Source organism: Chelonia mydas, chromosome 3 (assembly GCF_015237465.2).
Source record: "Chelonia mydas isolate rCheMyd1 chromosome 3, rCheMyd1.pri.v2, whole genome shotgun sequence".
Lineage (NCBI taxonomy): Eukaryota > Metazoa > Chordata > Testudines > Cheloniidae > Chelonia > Chelonia mydas.
The window spans coordinates 10,496,688-10,516,640 of NC_057851.1; the positions used below are offsets into that span (position 1 = coordinate 10,496,688).

Consider the following 19,953-nt stretch of genomic DNA (forward strand, 5'->3'; position numbering starts at 1 on the left):
GTCCACACGGGACCCTGGATATGTACGTGAGTTGCTCACCTCTGCTTCTGTGGCATCGCTGCCATTGGTTCCTCAGCTAGCTAGATCAAAGCTAGTCCGGGTGTGGGTCCATGTGCTGCAGTCACACCTCCGATTCCAGGGTAGACATATCCTGAGAGTGGGAGACTTGTGAAATTCCACCCCGGGACAGGTCAGTACCCAAGACCTAATGCCTAAGAGGTACACCCAGAGACCAGCGAGGGGACAGAGGTGCAAGCAGCCCTGATCTTGACATCCAGCATGGAACCCTTTGAATTTTTCTGACAATTTCCTACTCAGAGTGTAAGCCTAATCATTTCTCCTTCTCTCCTATCTGAATCATGTGAATGAGACGAACCCTGAGAGGTGTTTAGCACCAGCAGGCACCTTTGGCTTCACCAGGCTTGGCACATCAACAATTTGTCTCTGTACTTTTGACTAGTATTGTTTCACATGGAGTCATGTCAAGCTGGCCAAGCACCACACTGCAGGGAGGCCCCTGGGAAGTGGCCTGAAGAAGTAAGTTGCTGATCACAGCTAAACCAGTAGGTGTTTGTTATATGTCCCAAGACGTTTTGCACAAACCACGGTGGCCTAACGTGTTTTACACAGCCTGGGATGGCACAAGATGTTTTGCACAAAGAATTCCAACGTCCAAATTGTGGTTGGACATTTCAAATCTTCCCCAGAAGCAGGGGGTCACCTTCTGATTGGCCCACAGCAGCTTTGCCAAGAAGAAACCAAGCCCTAGGAAACTGTATAAAAAAGGCAGTTTTAGTCAAAGCATCACTTCCTGAAGCTAAAATATCTGGACGAGAGAGACGGTGAATAGGACTGTCATCACCTGGCTACTGAGAGCACCCCTTTCCTGGTAACTACTATAGTCACTTCTCTGATAATCACCCCGTTAATTCTTCCTTTAAAGTCCTGTCTAGGGAGACGGCTGTGAGATCCAGAAAGGGAAGAAGAACACAGCTGTCATAACCCCTTGAGTGAGTGAACTACCTAAATGAAGTTTCTAGGTATCTCGAGAAACCACTTGGAGTTCTGTGAGGCTGAGCTGGAGAACATGCCTTCCTACCAGTTTGAATGGAGAAGTAGCAAAATTACACACATTATGTTTATTCCAATTTATAAGTTGATTATTTTAAAGCTACCTGAGTTAAAACCATCTACAGGATAATTCCAGTTATCCAAATTCCCTTTATCCGGAAATCCTAGTTATCCAAATGCATAGTGTGTGTCCCCCTGCAACCCTGTGTTAGTTAATCCCCCCACTGGTTGCCTAAGAGTAAGACTGTGGGAACTTTGAATTGGGAGGATTTCTTGCTTTAGGGATGATGACTGCAAGAAAGGGAGTGGAGGGGAAGGATGGAGAAGGAGGGCAGGAGAGAAAAGGTTGCGGGAGAGAGAGAACAGGCAAGAAAAAAACAGATGAAGGGGTTAAGGTGAAGACTGAAAGGAGAAGTGTTCAGGGAGAGAAAGGACAGGGAGAGACAGAGAAAAAGCAGGGCAGGAGGGAGGGGAAGGAAAGGAGGCAGAGAAGAGGGAGGAGGAGAGAAAAGGGGAAGAAAAGGAGGAGAGATGCAGGAAGAGAAGGAGTAGCCAAATGGACTGGAGCCTCATGGTGCTGCTTGAGCACTTTCAAGCACTATTAGCCCTGGGTTCAGCAAGACCTGGTACAAATAGGGAGGGGTGGGTCCAGCTCCCTCCTCCAGTGCCGTCAGTGCCAGGAAGTATCATAAACATGATCATCTAACCACTGTTCTTCTTTCTGTGATTTCTGACTTCTTTTAAGTGCTGCGTTAAAGCATATAGATTATGTAAATGTGTAATAAATCCCCATTCTGCACTTTGACAAAAAGAGGAAGAAGCTTTGAATTGTGTGGTAAGTGAAACATTGTTTCCACTATTTGAATATTTAGTAAAAGTGGCCTAAGACCAAAGGTTACTGGTAAAATTCCAGAGTAACTGGAATAGTTTCAATGAGAAGTTCTCAGCCTGGGGGAGGGGCATGGCACACTTTCTAAGGGGGGAGCGTTGAACCTTCTAGTAATTCAGTCATGATATAGTGTTGCAACACCACGCACTCAGTTTGGCACTGCTGGCCTTCCCCATCACGACAGAGGGGCAACTGGGCCAAATTTGAGTGGCATTGTGGGTGGCTGGGTCAAACTTGAGTGAGTGGTGTGGAGCCCCTAGGTGCCTGGTAACAAGGCCACTCACTCAAATTTGGCCCTCCATAATGACTATATATTTGCAACCCCATGAGTGAGTGACTTTGCAACTTGGCTCACGGGGTCACAAAAAGTACTAGAGGTCTTCAATGCTGAAATTAAGAAATATGGTCCTGAAAACTTTGTGACTATTGATATATGTGCTTTGAAAAGGCCCCCGATACCACAAACTCATTACCATAGCTAGGTGGCAGTATCCTTCCTGTTATTGTAAAAGGACAGGTGCAGGTAAAATAAATGCTAACGTTGGGCATGTTTCAAAAAAGATTGCAGAACTCATATTAGAAATGTCCTTTGCATTAAAGGAATATTTCTACAGCTCAGCATGTCACAATCCCCAGTGTCTTAATGTCCTCTGTCTCCTCTCTATCTTGGTGTCTTTTCTCTCCAGTGACACTGAGTTCCCAGCCAACCTCCAGCCATGAAGATCCTTTACCTGCTCTCCGCTGCTGTCTTCTTGGTGCTCCTGACTGCCCCAGGTAAGATGTCAATGAAAACAAGCGATGATATAAAGGGATATCTGGGAGCCATTACTCAGGTTGTCTAACACTTTCTACCAGAAAACTTATTCTGACTTTTTCTTATGATCTCTAGCGCCTGCCCCCAAGAAAAACCATTGAGATTTGACTGAATTATGACCAGTCAAAGCAAAATCCATATCCCCTCAGTGTTATTTCCTCAGCATTTACTGAGGCTTGCTGAGTAAGCCACCCCACATTCTATCTGCACAGCATGTACTGTCCTTATAACAGGCAATCACAGAACTGAATGTCTGGAGGTGATACTGACAAATGAAGTCCAGCCATCCCCTTTCAATCTACCCTTGGGTTTGGGAGACGGTGCATAGGGCTAGGAGCCAGGAGACCATGACTTAAAGTGTAACTTCTGCTGCTTGTTAGTGTTAATAATTCTGTGCCCTTCACAACTTGACATTATAAAGTCAGGCCTCGTCCCACTGAGAGGTTACACATCTAGGAACAGAACCCAGATCTCTAAAATGGCAGCCTCTCATCTCTGTGTCTTAGCCCCACCGTGTCTCAAAACCTTCCACAACAAGGGGCTTTGCTTTCTTTACAGAAATGATGTCCTCTGGGGGTGGCACAATGTTTGCAGACATGACAATGAATCATTTAGGGGGTCAGTTTCTATCTGTTAGTTGAAGATAGTTTTGTGAAAGCACAACAAATGTTCTAAACTAATCAACAAGATTTGGCTGTGCACATTTGAGCTTCATTTTTAAAATAAGAGTCCCTTCAGGTATAATCAAAAACTAGCAATTGCTCATGAGGAAACTATTCTTGAGTGAACCTTCCAAAGAAAATCTGAACAGTCTCTCTGAGACGGGCAGGATTTCAAACCAGAAGGGACTTTTTCAAGCCTTTCTTTTTTGATAAGTTGTAGTCATCCAACCCAGTCCTATGCCAGTTCACCCTGCTTAGCCAAATTGCATTGATCATACTGCTTGGCCCATCACTGTCAGAGCCAGAGAGAATCAAAACCACACCCCCACCACAAAACCACTTCCGTCGTTTAAAAGTGTGGAGCAGTAAAAGATGCCTGAGTTCAGAGCTATGGTTCTAAACTGCAGCTGGAGAGTCAGTGTCCCTGTTTAATTCTCTTCTTTCCGATTGCCATTGAACGTGGGTAGAACTGCAACCCTGGAAATAGTACTAAAACTGTGATAAACTTTCATACTGGAAGATAGTCGGGCTGACTTGGCCAGATCTTAGTGAATGGGAAATGCTTGGCATCCTGGAATCACAACTGTAAGTTCCCCTGCTCTGCAGATAATTAAGACTCTTTCTTTGTTAGGATTCTCCCAGGCTAAAATTAGTCCAAACAAATGTAAACGCCGTGGCGGTTCCTGTTACTTTAGGGGATGTCCCTTTAGTTCTGTATACCTTGGAAAATGCTGGATTGGTTCTTGCTGTCAAAGGTAAGAGACCCTGCAGTGTAAGCAGGAATTTTCATTACTCTCTTTCCATTTAACACCTGGTGAATCCTTCCGTCTTTAAAGCAGCTCAGCTCTTAGCCCTTTATTTTCCCACTTTTGAAAACCAAGGGAGGTCATTATAAAAATCTTGGTGATGTCAGTGTGAACATTGTTCTGAATGAATGTGAATGGTTTAAGCACGAAGGTCCCTCTGTGAAGTTAACTCGGCCACATTGCAAATCTGCAGCCTGTCCTATTCCTGTTCTTTGTGACTGGAGGTGCCATAAATTATACAGGCCACTCAGGTGGTCACATTAATGTTGCAGCAGGAACAGGTCCTAGAGAAACAGTTAGGAGGGTGAGACACTTTCCCACCCACGAAAATACCAGAGAGGCCACTTGGGGAAGGAGATGTGATGCTGGGACCTCCTTGGGCCTTCAGAGCGGGAGCCAGGGATCTCGGCTGGAGTGGCCATGCTCCCAACTGCAGGGCTACTCTCCTGGCCAATTCACTGAGCATGCCCAGAGATCTGTGCTCTCCCCAGGCAGGGCTGCTAGCATGGAAATGCCACCAGACCAGAGTCAGGCTTCAGGCAGAATTAGAGTTCCCCTGCATTCCTTCAGAGTTAGCAATCTGTCACCTAAGTAAGTCGCATTTTACCTTCAGTTGCACACGATGTGTGTTTGATAGAACAAGCGTACATGGATGTGTCATGCTTTTATGATATATACTTGTTATAGACAGTGATTTCACCCATTTAGACACTTATAGCTATCCCCATTAAAACTCTCTAACTGAATGTCGCAGTAGCTACAATGGATTCCATGTGCTGAGGTTAACCAGGAATCTCTTCACTCACCATTCAGTGACTGGGCAATTCCTTCTGTGCCTTTGATTTGAAATCAAACATCATATTAGCCCGTTTCTATGGGACAACATCAAAAAATCTGATTTTCTTTCCTTTGTACAGGCTATTTACTGACTGATTGTCCAGGCAGGATCTCTGGGAATCTGGCAGACAGCCACTTGCTTCTAAAATCATCAGATCCTGCTTCAATGGAACTCTGAAGTGCTACTTATTTGGGCTGTAAAGAATCTTGAAAGCTGGAGAAATTCCAGAAAGGAGCTCTCTTATCACCATATAATATTTGTTACTCTTCTATTAATAAAAGCAAGCTGGTTTAACATCCTATTACCGAAGTGTGTATGTGTTGCTGGGAGGCAAGGGGGTTGTTTCTATTATTCTTCTCCTTATGAAATCCAGTTTGTTTATCTTTTTAAAATTGAACGTAAAATGAAATACCCTAACAAAGCCCCTATCACGTGTTAATACCACACAAGGGTATTTATAGACTATGGTCCACACATCTCTGTAGGTATCAATGAGCTCCTGTGAGTAGATATTTATTTCGTATAGTAATTGCAAATCCTATCAGTTTGTGGTGTCACAGGAGCTGGGTACAGTCCCAGTTTGACTGTACGGTGTGTAACCCTCACCACAGTGTTCCATCGCACCTAGACCTTCCCTCTACTTTGAAACCTCATTGTCCACAATGGGGAGAACAGAGGAAATCAGACCAAGCTGTTTTAAGCTCCGAGCCCTGATTCTGCTCCCTGTTACACTGAGTGCTGTAAATAAGGAGTAACTCTACTGAAGTCATCGAAGCTATGCTGGTATAAACTGGTGTAAGTGAGATCAGAATCAAGCACGCGATTGTTCAGAAAAAGATGAGAACAACTTTACAAAAGAAAAAGTTTTCAGTTATTTCAGATGGTCCCAAGATACCAAAATGGCCATATCTGATCCTATTCTAAAGGTTCCCTGAAACTGACCTCAGACATTGGAACATGCATCAAAAATTTCAGTCAAATCTTTTTTTAACCCCTTCAGTGTGGGGAATCTACAGTGGAAAATTGATCACAGCCTTCGGCAGAGGCTGTCTTTTCTTGATTGTCTCCATTATATGTAGGGTCACCAGATAGCAAGTGTGAAAAATCAGCACACTTTTTTGGAGGATGGGGGAAGGGAGGTTGTTGGGCATATAAGACAAAGCTCTTAATATCGGGTTGGTCCCGATAATATCGGGATGTGTGGTCACCCTAGTTATACGTCACAAAAGTCCAACAGGCTCAACTGAGAGTCAGAAGGTTCCTATTTCAAGGCTGATGCTCAATTAGAAGGACACAAACGTCTTTCTTCTGTGGCTGTCATCTAGTGGTTGAGAGCCAGGAGTGCCAGTGAAAGACACTTTAGAAGTGTAATTAGATCATGGATTATGAGCCCTTGACCTCTCCCGTTTCCAGCTGTACGGAGCTTATCAGCTCTCACATCTTCTAAGGGCATGTCTACACAGAGGTGGAGGTGTCATTTCCAGCTCGTGTACACACACCTGTACAAGCTCTGGGTGAGCTGGTGCAACAAAAACAGAAGTGTAGCCATTGCAGAGCAAGTGGTGGAACTAGCTAACCACTCCCAGTATGATCCCATCTGAAATTTGGACGCATTCTCAGGGTGGCTAGCCAAAATTACACTCTCCTTCCAGTATAGACATAGCCTTAGGGACACTTGGCACTAGAAGGAGGTAGGGGTGGGGTTAAGATGCTTTGGACAGCTTCGGGGGGGAGGGGTTGAGGCTGTTCTTAGGTGGCAGGCAGAAGTTGGTAGCTGGGGAGGTGGGGGGCAGGGTTTGCCCATGCAGTGAAGATCCTGGAGGGTGCTTTGAGGCTGTGGGCGTGCCAAGTGGAAATTACAGAATCAACTTCTTCTGTAGGTTACATGTCAGGTGTCTCATGCTGGCTTGAGGGCTTTGCAGCAACAGCCATGAATTCCACCCTGTCCCAAACACACTGGGTACATTATCTGATGAGTTTTCTTGTGTGAGCTTGTTCTGTGGGCCTGTCCCAAGGGTCTGCCATGATGCAGGTGGATGTGGTCAATGATTGATTGTTATTATGCAGCCCAGGGTATTTATTGCTCAAACCATACTTTCAACTATTATTAGTATCACCGTGATTAGAGGCCTCAATCTGGATCAGAGCCCCATTGCTCTAGGCGCTGTATACGTACCTAGGAAAAGATGGTCTCTTCTCCAAATGGCTTACAATCAAAATAGATGAGATAGATGAAGTATTATTAACCCTATTTGTCCCTGAGAAACTGAGTCCCAGAGAGACAAAGAGCCCAGATTTCTCCTTTGACCCTTTACAAATCTGGCCCAGAGTGACTTGCCCAAAGTCACACATGGAGTTTGTGGCAGAGCTAGGAACTAAGCCCTGACTTTCTCATTCTCCTCTAGTGACTGAGCTATAAACCATCCTTCCCAGCTAACACTGCAACAAAGGGAAGTAGAGTGATCCTAGGAATTACTATTTGAGCAGTGACTCATATCCTGATAGAGCAAAAGGTGAAAGAAAAGAGTCCCTGTGGAAAGGATAAGAGAACCATGAACAGGAGCAGGATGTGTGTTTGGAGAGAACAAGCCTTGCCAAACACACCTGAATGCTTCCTTAATGATTCTGTTCTGGTTTCATAGCTCATCATGCTGCAACATAAAGGCATTTGACTCGGTTTCTTGGTTCACCACCAATAATACTGATAACAGTTAATGGGGTAATAAGATAAACAGCTGTATCCTCACCTGATGGTTCTCCACATTTCATTTGATAGTTAGAAGGTTGGATACATATGTTATGAGATCTCTTTGGAACCTACAGTCAGATAGATGATCAGGCAAAGTGCCATACAGGCCTTGTAATCATTTTTCAGAGGGAGTCACTTTGCAGATTTTCACTCTTCATTGGTTTCACAACATATCAGCTGAGGGTATCATCTCCTTTATTCTAAAATAATGCTTTGTTATCACTTTGCTAATGATTAGTTATATCTATAGTCTAAAGTACTTGCAATATCCTTTTTAATGAGATCACTTTGGCTATGAAACTTCCTCAAGCTGATGGCTCTGTTGCAGACTGCTCAAGATAGATTTTAATTTTCTGTACAGTTTCTAAAATTATACATTATACTGCCATATCAATTCACAGCTGGATCTACTGTATCCCTTTTTGGAACGTCTAGGCACACAGCGTATCATATAGAACGAACTGTTATAAGATGAAGTTACTTCATAGCTTAGTAAGAGTTTGTGGTTAGCTTAGCTAGTGCCTGTCGCTGTCGCTCAGTGTAACTCCTCTATGAACCACAGGCACTGCATCTGCCATTGGGCATGTTTTAAGAATTTAGAACGAAGTTATGCCAAGGATTCTGGCCTGTGCCTTTAGTAGTAATACAGTCCATGTTTTCTGTGTGGTCATTGCAGTTGACAAGTCCTTGTCTTGAAGAAATTACAATCTTGGTTGACATCCTGGCCCCAGGGAAGCCAATGGGAGTTCTGTCATTGACTTCCATTGGGTCAGGACAAGTTCCTGAACATCTACACCAATTAAACATCATTGGCCTGATACAAAACTGATTTAAGTGAATGGAAAGAGTTCCTTTGATGTCAGTGGTCTGTGGATGAAGACCTTTGGTTCAGAGATGAATTCAGGAAACAGCTCCCCTGAGAAGTGCCTTGGCACCAGACTGTGTGTGTGTGTCAGGTGTGTATCTCTTTTATACACTACTCATCAATATTCTATGTGTTTTTAGTTTATTTTCCTATTTTTAAGCCTCCATCCCCTTACGGAGAGGACTCAAATCCTGGTAAAATCACAAAATAACAGTAATATCACTGAGGATACTGTGAGCCATGAATCATGAGTCTGGTGGGTGAGGATATTATGTGGTGTACAGGAATTGGGTGATATCCTTTTAAACAGCTGGAAGCCCTCTAGTGCGCTTCCCTGTCTCCTGTTACTGTAGCCACCAGAACTCTGCTGGAGCAGAAGTGTTCGTGGGTAGCCAGGCCTAGCATTATTGTACCTAGTAATACACACAGGAGAGAACAGGGTCCCAGAGCCTAGGCTCCAGCCTGAGCAGAAACGTCTACACTGCAATTTTAAACCCCACAGCCCAAGCCCCGTGAGCCCTAGCCAGGTGACCCAAGCCAGCCAAGGGTGTTTAATTGCCTTGTAGACATATACTTTGAGTCTGTCACTATAAGGCATGCTTTCTAATCCTTTAATCAGTCTTGTGGCTCTTCTCTGAAACCTCTTCAATGTAATCAACATCCTCTTGGAACTATGGACCCCAGCACTAGACACAGTATTCCACCAGTGCAAAATACAGAGGTCAAATAATCTCTCCACTTCCTCTCGAGATGCCCCTGTTTATGCATCCAGGATTGCCTGAGCTCTTTTGGCCACAGCTTCACATTGGAAGTTTATGTTCAGCTGATTATTGACCACCACCCCCAAGTCTTTTTCAGAATCACTCCTTCCCAGGATAGAGTGCCCCATCCTGTTTCTTTGTTCCTAAGAGTTTAAAGGGTTCTAGGAGCCATTTGACCCTCCCCATCCAATTTTTAAAGACAGACGTGACTAGACTCAATTGAGAGATCTGGTTCTTTCTCAGTGATCACTAGAGCTGATATCAATGATAAGCTGACCTAAGGGGGCAGTGTCATGGTGTGGAGACAGTGCTGCGGTGAAATGACAACACAGAAGAGGCAGCAACAGAGAGATTTCCACTACCCAGTGAAGTCACGAAGAGCTGAAGTCACGAAGAACTGGGCTCGGTGGTGGAACCTCAGAACACGGCAAGCAGCTGGGGGCATCAGTGACAGTGGCAGCAATGAGCCGTGGCAGAGAGGCCGACAGAGACAGCGACCGCAGCCAGCCGCGGCAGTGACAATGGCCGAGAGAGCGGCAGAGACATTGACAAGAAGTGGCACAGACCGCAGAAACAGTGGTGACCAGAGATGGAGGCATCACTCAAACCCCCCTTGCCCCAGAGGTGGGAGGTCCCCTGGACTCTGGGATGGCACTGACCTCAGATAGCAAACCATGAGTGGGAGGCACAGGAGGGAAATGGGGAGCGGCGTATTAAAGGACTTTCACACTGTACTGTGGGAAACTGAGGCAAAGGACTCTTGCCCAAGATACTGCAGAATGGGTGTTTTACTTATTGTTTGCTTTCTTTCAAGTCATTGTTGCAGCATTTTCCCAGATTTGTGCTGTATTTTCTTCTCTTAATAAACATTTACTTCTCTTATACACACTCTCAGTACCTGCAATTGGGGAACTATTCCCTCTAAAAGGGGCCCCGAGGTGGTGGTTTTTTCCCCCCAGATTTCTGGGTGGGGGCTCGAGCTGGTTCTGCTTCACAATGATAAGAAGTACCCCTGTTACTGCCGACACCACCTGGCAGAAGGGTTACAGGAGGAATAAAGATTTGCACACATGAGATCATTGAAACATACAGAGATGTGTGGACCATGGTCTATAACCACCCATGTGTGGCACTAACCCAGAATAGGGACTTTTTAGGGTATGTTATTTTATTTCTTATTTTGAAAAAGGTAAAAGAAATGGATTTCTAAGGAACAGAACAAGAGAAACAATCTGCACTAGGGGACTCTCCAAAGCCTGCTGATGCCAATGGAGGGTCTTTCCATTGACCTCACGGGGCTTTGGACCAGGCTGTAGATATTCGCCAGGTCTAAATATACATAATGTAAGTTCTTCAAGGCAGCAGGGACTTGCCAGTTACGTTTCTGTAACCTACTCTGGTGCGGAGTGGATAACAGTCATTATTATTAACTGCAGCACGTGTGTTTTAAACACCATTTGGAGCAAAACAAGATTTCTACAACTCAGTACATCACAATTCTCAGTGCTCTAAATACAGGGATGCTCTGTCTCCTCTCTGTCATGATATCTCTTCCCTCTAGGGACCTGAGATCCTCAATGACCCTCTGCCATGAAGATCCTTTACCTTCTCTTTGTTGTTCTTGGTGCTCCAGATTGCTTCAGGTAAGTTGTAAATAAAATCTAGGGATAATATAGAGGGACTTTTCTGAGCTTCGAGTTCAGTTGCCTAATTCTTTCTATTAAACTTCTTCCAGTTCCTTTTCTGAAGACTTCTAAAGCCTCGATGGGTTGCAGCAGAAATGTGAAATTTGATAGGTGAACAGCCCTGACGCCAGGAAGGTTCCTTTGCTGCATCCATGGAAATCCATTCAGATTTGGTTAAATTCTGAACTAACAAAAATAACATTCCCAGCTGTGTTTTCCTCAGCAGAGCTTAGATGCTTGTTGTTAAAAAAAAAAACCAAACTCAACAGTTGATCTGCACCTCATGGCACCAAGAACTGTAAATACTTTCAGTTTGGAAAAGTTATAAATAATTGAAAACAGTGTCAAATGAAAGAAAGTGTCTAGTAACCTCAATTTTAGGTGTTGTTACCTGTGCCACCTATAATGTCTAACTAATTATAACACAGGGAACAAAGCATTTGATTTATGAGCCAATATGAAGTGAAAATTTGTAAGGTGAACTCAACTAAAATGTAATAAAGCCTAGACGGCAACAAAGCCTAATCAGCATTTTGACTGGTGCAAAAACAGATTATATTATTATTCTTAATTGTTAGTATTTTTAAACTTATGATGCAATCCTACTAATTTACAAATGAAATGTAGAAATTACCCAGCTGCCGGTACAGTGCCATGTAGAGCAATTTGTCTAACTATTGATTTAATTGTAATAAACATTGTAAGTAATGAATGAGTCAAATGACTTTATGCTGCAGCATGATGAGCTATGAAACGCATACAGAATCATCAAGGAATGTGAAAGGACTTTACATAAAGAATCTCTCCTGCCTTCAAAATGGACATTTCTGCTGGCAGCTCAAACTGCTGATGGAGAAATTGTTTCTTGGGGAAGGACACAGAGTCATGTCAAGTTGGCCAAGGACCACACCACAGGGAGGCCAACGGAAAGGGGCCTGAAGAAGTAAATTGTCGACCAGAGCTAAACCAGCAAGTGTTCGTTATATGTCCCAAGACATTTTACACAAACGTCTGTGGCCTAACGTGTCTTGCACAATCCGGGAGGGCACAAGATGTTTTGCACAAAGACCATGAAATTTTCCACAGATAAAGTTGCAAGAATTCCAATATCCTAATTATGGTTGAACATTTCAAATCTTCCCCAGAAGCAGGGGTCACTTTCTGATTGGCCCACAGCAGCTTTGCCAAGAAGAAAACAAGCCCTCGGAAACTGTATAAAACAGGCTGTTCTGTTCAAAGCCTCGCTCCCTGAAGCTCATAAATCTGGATCAGAGAGACGGTGAGCAGGACTGCCATCACCTGGCTACTGAGAGCACCCTCTGTCTGGTAACTTCTAAAGTCGCTTCCCTGAAAATCACCCCATTAACTCTTCCTTTAAAGTCCTGTCTAGGGAGATGGCTGTGAAATCCAGAAAGAGAACAAGAACACAGATGTTGTAATCTCAAGAAACTACCCAGGGCTACTGTGAGGCTGAACCAGAGAACACACCTTCATGCCAGTTTTGAGGGATAAGTAGCAGTAATACATGTGTTTTATTTGCCCAAATGAAAACATGGTAATTTTAAAACTACCTGAGTTAAAACCATCTACAGGATAATGCCAGTTATTTGAATTCCCTTTATCCGGAAATCCTGGATATTTGAATGCCCAGTGTGCTCCCCTTGTTGTGCTGTGTTAGTTAATCAGCCACTGATTAACATTCACACTGTGGGAACTGCAATTTGAGAGATTTCTGGAGTTAGGGATGAGAAAAGGGGAGAAAGAATGAGAGGCAAGGTAGGAGAGGAGAGAAAAGATAGGGAAGAGAGAGAAAAAGAGCAAACAGACAAGAAAGAAACAGATGAAGGGGTTAAGGTGAAGAGTGAAAGGAGAAGCGTTCAAGGAGAGAAAGGACAAAGGGAGACAGGACAGGAGTTAAGGGAAAGAGAATGGGTTAAGAAGGAGAGAAACAAAGGTGGGCAGAGAGGAGGGTGTAGGAGAGAAAAGGGGGATGAAAGAAGAAGAAGAAAGGGAGCGAGGGAGTCGGGAGTAGCTACAGGAAACAGGACCCTCCTTGATACGGCTTGAGCACTTCCTGGCCTGATAGCCCCGGGCTCTTTATGCACCAGTGCAATTAGTGAGGGGCAGGGCCAGCTTCCTGCCCGGGGCTGTCAGTGCTGGGAAATTTCATAAACATGATCATTTAACCATCTTTATTCTTCTTTCTGTAATTTCTTAACTGCTTTAAATTCTGACTTGGCTAATAAAATATGTCAATGTGCAATAATTCTCCACTCCACACTTTGACAAAAAGGGGAAGAAGCTTTGAATTGGCTGGGGAAGGAAAACCATGTTGACTAAATATTCAGATTGTGGTAACTTTGACTATTTAGTCACAGTGGCCATAGATACTAGTAAAATTCCAGAGAAATAGGAATCATTTAAATCAGAGGTTCTCAACTAAGGGGATGTGTCAAACTTCCTAGGGGGTAGAGGCAAGCCTTCTAATAATTATACAGGTTCACCATGCCATTCATTCCAATCTAGCCTAGCTTCTCCCCTCCCCCGTTCATGATGGAGGCATGCCTGTGTCGAATTTGAGAGGTATTGGGGTGGCTGGGCCCAGTTTGAGAGTTTGAGTGAGTGAAGTTGCAACCTGGCCCACAGGGTCATACCTGAGGGGCAGCCAGGCCAGACTGGAGTGAGTGGCGTTGCAACCCCACGTGCCAGGATATAAAGCCACTCTCTGAAAATTGGCCCTACTTCATGGCTATACATTTGCAATCCTACAGGTGAGCGACTTTCTCGTCTGGCACATTGGATCACAATACCCTCTGCACTCTTTGAGGCTTTAACTGAGTTTTGAAAACTGGGCAGATATTAATGTAGGCTCTTTTAAAAAGGTTACTAGGTACAACAAATACATTAGCAATACTCGGTGCCAATTATTGTAAGTGGGGGCCGCTGGGAGGGGGATGCTAAGGTGGGGAGTGATTCTAAAAAGGTTGACAACGTCTAGTTTAAATCATTCTCTGTTTGGAATTCAGTTCTTGATAACTAATTGACTTGGCATTCTTAATACTTAAGTAACTGCTTGGATGAACTGCCGCAGGTATTCCCATAATTCCACTGGCAAACAACATGAATAGAAATGGATAAGGATCTGCATTAAAGAAGTCATAGTTCAGTGTTGGTGCCAAAGTCACCTGCCCAGTGGAATACAGAGCTGAGGTAAAGTTTGCCAATGTAACAAGACCGTGATAAGACCTAGAATTAATTGATGTGATTGATTAATTCTTGGTTAATGGTAACATCACATGATGAATGCATTCTTATAAATTCCATAAACATGAGCATCCAACCATCTTTGTTTCGCTTTCTGAAATTTCTTAATTCTTTTCCATTCTCTTTTTGCAAATAAAATACATAAATGTGCAACAATTCTCCAATCTGTATTTTGGCTCAGGGAAACAAGATTTCCATAATAACCCAAAATTAAGTAACTGCTTAATTACAATTATTTATGAAACATCTGTTTTTAAATTTATCTTGCATCACACAATTGTATATCTCTGAAGTCCTCCTAGGAGATAGATCTAGGATGCTGTCTAGAATATGATCATTATTATTGCTAGCAGATTGCAGAACACATACTATAATTGCCATTTAAATTAAAACAAAATCTCTAGAACTCAGTATATCATAATCCCCACTCTCCAGCAACTACAGGGGCTCTGTCTCCTTGCTGTCTTGGAATCTCTTCTCTTCAGTGACGCTGAGTTCCCAGCCAACCTTCAGCAATGAAGATCCTTTACCTGCTCTTTACTGTTGTCTTCTTGGTGCTCCAGGGTGTCTCAGGTAAGATGTAAATGAAAATGAGGAATGATATAGAGGGTCATCTGTGAGCCCATACTAAAGTTGCCTAACACTTTCAGTTAGAAACACTTTTCTGACTTTTTTCTTATGAGCTTTAGTGCCCTGCCCCCAAGAAAAAGCACTGAGATTTGACTAAATTATGACTGATAAAAAAAAAATCTAAATTTCCCTTAGTATTTTCCTCAGTTCTTGCTGCTTTAACCACCCCACCTTCTATCCATATTGCACATACTCTTCCTAAAATGAGGCAATCACAGAACTGACCATCCAGATGGGACACAGACCAAATGAAGTCTGGCCAACCCCTTTCCATATTCCCTTTGGACTAGGAGAAGGTGCGTAGGGCTGGAGGCCAGGAGACAATAACTTAAAATATAACTTCTGCTGCTGACAACTGTTAGTAATTCTGTGCCTTTCACAGCCTGTATCATAAAGTCAGGCCTCATGTCCCCCTGAGAGGTTACACAGCTGGGAACAGAACCCAGACCTCTAAAATGGCAGCCCCTCATCCCAGTGTTGTAGCCCCATTATCTCTCAGAACCTACCACAGCCATGCGCTTAGCTTTATTTCTAAAATTATATTATCTGGGAGTGGGCCAGTGTTTGTAACCATGACAGTGCATCATTTTAGGGTTCATGTTTCGATCTGTTGGTTGTAGATAGTTTGGTGAAAACAAAACAACCTCCAGTTAAAAATGTTCTAACCTAAATAGTCCAAAAGATTCGGCTGTGCACATTGGGGCTGCCTTTTCAAAATGGCAGGCTCTTCACGTATAACCTAAAACTGGCACTTGGTTGTGAAGAAAGTATTCGTGAATGAGTTTACAGAAAGAAATCTGTGCAGAGTCTCACAGACAGTCAGACTTTCAAACCAGAAGGGACTTTTTCAAGCCCTTCTGTTTCAAAAAGTTGTCATCATCCAACCCAGTTCTGAGCCAATTCAACCCTACTTAGGCAAATTGACTTTATCATACTGCCTGGCATATCACAATTAGAGCCAGGGGGATCCAAAACACAGCAGCAGCCACTAAAGAAAGTGGGTGATGTAGGCAGATATTTGTTTTCCATCCCTTAAAGGCATGGGGCAGTGAAGGACGCAAGTGCTCAGAGCTACAGTTCTCGACTCAGCAGTCAGAGAGCCAGTGCTCCATTTCAATAACTTTCTCCATTCTCTTCTTAGGGGCTGCAATTGAATGTCCACGGAACTACAGCCATTTAAATAGTACTAAAGTCGTCATAAACTTTTGCACTGGAAGATATTGGGGCTGAAGTGGTCAGGTCTCAGTGAATGAGAAATGCCTGTCATACTGGACTCCAGCCCTTATTTACCCTACTCTGCAGAATGATGATTAAGACTCTTTTTCTTTGTGCAGTATTCTCCCAGGCTGAGAGGAGCAGCTTGGCGTGTGGAGAGCTTGGAGGTGCCTGTTTCCCTCTAAGATGTCCGTCCAATTCTGTGCACGTTAGAAGTTGCTATCCACAGGGCGTTTGCTGTCGAAGGTAAGTTCAGTGTTCCACAAGACAGACATTGCAGTGTGAACAGAAATACCTGTTCCTCTCCTTCTTACATCCAAGCTGTTGTTTAATGCTTTTGGAGGTTCAATGCTTATGGCACAGCCCACGTTCTAGGCCATGTGGGGGTGGGAGTGGTCCCAGAATATATTAGAATCACCCCAGTGGCTGTTCTTCCTTATATCAGCTTTACTCAGGATGCCTGTGGGCAACTCTAAAGCCTGGAGCTGCCCCACTTCTCTGCAGTGCTCAGTGCTACAGGGATTGCCACCTCAGACCCTCCAGCAACGTCTCCAGCACCACCCCAACTCCAGTGCTTGCAACAGGGACAGCATAGCCCTATTATGGCAGTCGTGTGCTGCTCATGCTTTGAGCGAATTCTTTGCCAGCCCCTTGTCTTTCTTTTACAGCCTCCTTCTGCTGCTGAAGCATCATATATGGGGAGGGGTTGGAGCCAAGACACCCTGTTGTCAAACATTGCTTTTATATTTTAGAGGAGTGAAATCAAGCAGAAGCAACAAAAGTCTCCACAAGAGAGTGTGGGGGCTGTGTCTCCTCTGTATCAGTCTGCTGGGGAAGTGAAGGCAACAATTAGAAACGAAACAATATCTGTAACAAATGGGAAACAGCGGAAGTAGATAGTAATCAATATAAATTAGAAGTCATGAAGTGCAGAAATATGATAAAGGAAGCTAAGGACATCAGGGACGAATCTATGGCTGGCAGGGCTAAGGATAGGAAATCATTTTTTAAAATATCAGGAATAATAGAAACCCTAATAATGGTATAGGTCCATTCCCTAGAGGTGGTAAAATCGTTAATAATGATGCAGAGCAGGCTGAAGTGTTCAATAAATATTTCTGTTCGGTATTTGGAAAAAAGCTGGGTGATGTACTGATGTTACATAAGGATGGTGAACTACTGTCTAGTCCAGTGGTTCCCAAACTTGTTCCACCACTTGTGCAGGGAAAGCCCCTGGAGGGCCAGGCCAGTTTGTTTACCTGCTGCACCCGCAGGTTCGGCCCATCGTGGCTGCCAGTGGCCACGGTTCGCTGCTCCAGGCCCATGGGAGCTGCTGGAAGCGGCGCGGGCCGAGGGACGTGCTGGCCGCCACTTCCAGCAGCTCCCATTGGCCTGGAGCAGCGAACCGTGACCACTGAGAGCCGCGATCAGCCGAACCTGCGGACGCGGCAGGTAAACAAACCAGCCCGGCCTGCAGGGGCTTTCCCTGTACAAGCGATGGAACAAGTTTGGGAACCACTGGTCTAGTCCATTAGTAACTAAGGCGGATGTTAAACAGCATCTACTAGGGATAACCTTTTTTAAATCAACAAACCTGGATATTGCACCACGGAGTCCAAAATTGCACCACGGAGTCCAAAAAGCGTTCACTGAGGAGATCTCTGTTCCACTGATTATTGTTAATACAGTAGGAAAATACCAGAAGACTGGAAGAGTGTTAATGTTATGCCAATATTCAAAAACGGCAGGCAAGATGATCCAGGTAACTATAAGCCAATTAGGTTGACATCAATCTCTGGCAAAATAATGGAAAAGCTGATTCAATCAATCAATAATTAAATATTAGGAATATAATTAATGACTGTCAACATGCACACAAGATCTTCTTAAATAGACCTAATTAAATTGTTGATGACATGATAAGTTCGGTTGATCAAAGTAAGTTTGTAACTGTAACATGCTTATACGTTTGTAAAGAGTTTGTATTTAGTACTGCACAAGATTCTGATAAAAAGACCTAGCATCATACAATTTCAGCAAAGCTCACACTAATATAATATAACAACCTCAAAATAGCTGTCATTGGGAATCATCATTGGATATGGGTGTCTCCCAGGGGTTCTGAAAGGATAGGTTCTAGACCAGGGATCAGCAATCTTTGGCACGCAGCCTGTCAGGGAAAGCCGCTGGTTGGCTGGGACAGTTTGTTTACCTGCAGCTTCCGCAGGTTCGGCCGATCGCAGCTCCCACTGGCCACAGTTCTCCGTTCCCGGCCAATGGGGGCTGCGGGAAGTGGCGCGGGCCGAAGGATGTGCTGGCGGCCGCTTCCCACAGCCCCCATTGGCTGAGAAAGGCAAACCGCGGCCCATGGGAGCTGCGATCGGCCGAACCTGCGGACGCTGCAGGTAAACAACCCAGCCCAGCCCATCAGCTGCTTTCCCTGATGGACCGCATGCCAAACCTTGCCAAACCCTGCTACACAGGATACCCACCATGGGCAAATTAAAGTTATAGCTGGGAGAGATTTCAGAGAAGCAATTGGGAGGGTGAGAGATTTTCCCACCTACTAAAACACCAAATATGCAGGAGATGTGAAGCTGGTAGCCCTTTGTGGTTGCAGAGGGAGAGCCAGGGAACTCGGCTATGAGTGGCCATGCCAGCAGCTGCTCATATGCAACTATCACCTGAACAGAGTTGGCCTTCAGACAGAACTGGAATTTCCCTTCATTCTTTAAGAGTAAGTTCTTTATCATCCAAGTAATTATCTGTCATTTTAGCTTCAGCTGTGCACAAGGTGTGTGTGATAGAACAACTGTACCTGGATGTGAGTCGTGCTTTTCTGCAGTATAGATTTTATAGGCAGCCAGTTCACCTGATTAGACACACCTGACTATCCCCATTAATACTCAATAACACAATGTCACAGTAGGGACCTCTTTGCCCACCACAGAGTGACTAGGCAATTCCTCCTGTGTAACTGATTTGAAATCAAACATCATATTATCCCTGTTCTGTGGGAAAACATCACAAAATCTGATTCTTTTCTTTATACAGGAGATTTTTTTGACTGATTGTCTAATCAGGATCTCTGGGAATCTGGCAGACAGCCACTTGCTTCTAAAATCATCAGATCCTGCTTCAATGGAACCCTGAAGTGCTGCTTATGTGGGCTATAAAGAACCTTGTGAGCTGGAGAAATTCCAGAAGGGAGCCCTTGTGTCCCCCATATAAGATTTGTTATTCTCCTTTTAATAAAAGCAACCTGGTATGAGATCATATTCTTGAAGTGTGTGTGTATATGTGTTGGTGGGAGGCAAGGGGGCTCTTTCTAGCATTATTCTCTTCAGAAATCCATCTTGTTTATCTTTTTTAAAATAACAAATTAAATAAAATACACTAAGAAGTCCTTATTGCATGTTAATACCACACATGGGTGTTGATAGATGATGGTCCACACATCTCTGTAGGTTTCAATGAGCTCTTGTGGGTAGATATTTATTTCTTATAACTGTTACAAATCCTTTCAGTTTGTGGTGTCAGAGGAGCTGGGTTCGGTCACAGATTGATTGTACGGTGTTACCCAGCGTGGAACTCCATGGCAACTAGACCGTCCCTCTGTTTCAAAACTCATCATCCACATTGAGGACAGCAGAGGAAATTAGACCAATCTGCATTAAGGTCGAAGGCCTGATTCTGCTCCTTGT

At 44.0% G+C, this 19,953-nt stretch overlaps 2 long non-coding RNA genes across 2 annotated transcripts; both read left to right on the top strand.

The window, feature by feature from the left end:
- Positions 1–763: 763 nt before the first annotated feature.
- LOC119565682 lies at positions 764–5,381 on the top strand. The gene is made up of 4 exons (XR_005224493.2): positions 764–889; positions 2,647–2,734; positions 4,068–4,191; positions 5,160–5,381. It is a non-coding gene; the product is annotated as an uncharacterized LOC119565682 (long non-coding RNA).
- Positions 5,382–11,634: 6,253 nt separating this feature from the next.
- LOC119565683 lies at positions 11,635–19,527 on the top strand. The gene is made up of 4 exons (XR_005224494.2): positions 11,635–12,466; positions 14,840–14,977; positions 16,369–16,495; positions 19,304–19,527. It is a non-coding gene; the product is annotated as an uncharacterized LOC119565683 (long non-coding RNA).
- Positions 19,528–19,953: the final 426 nt, after the last annotated feature.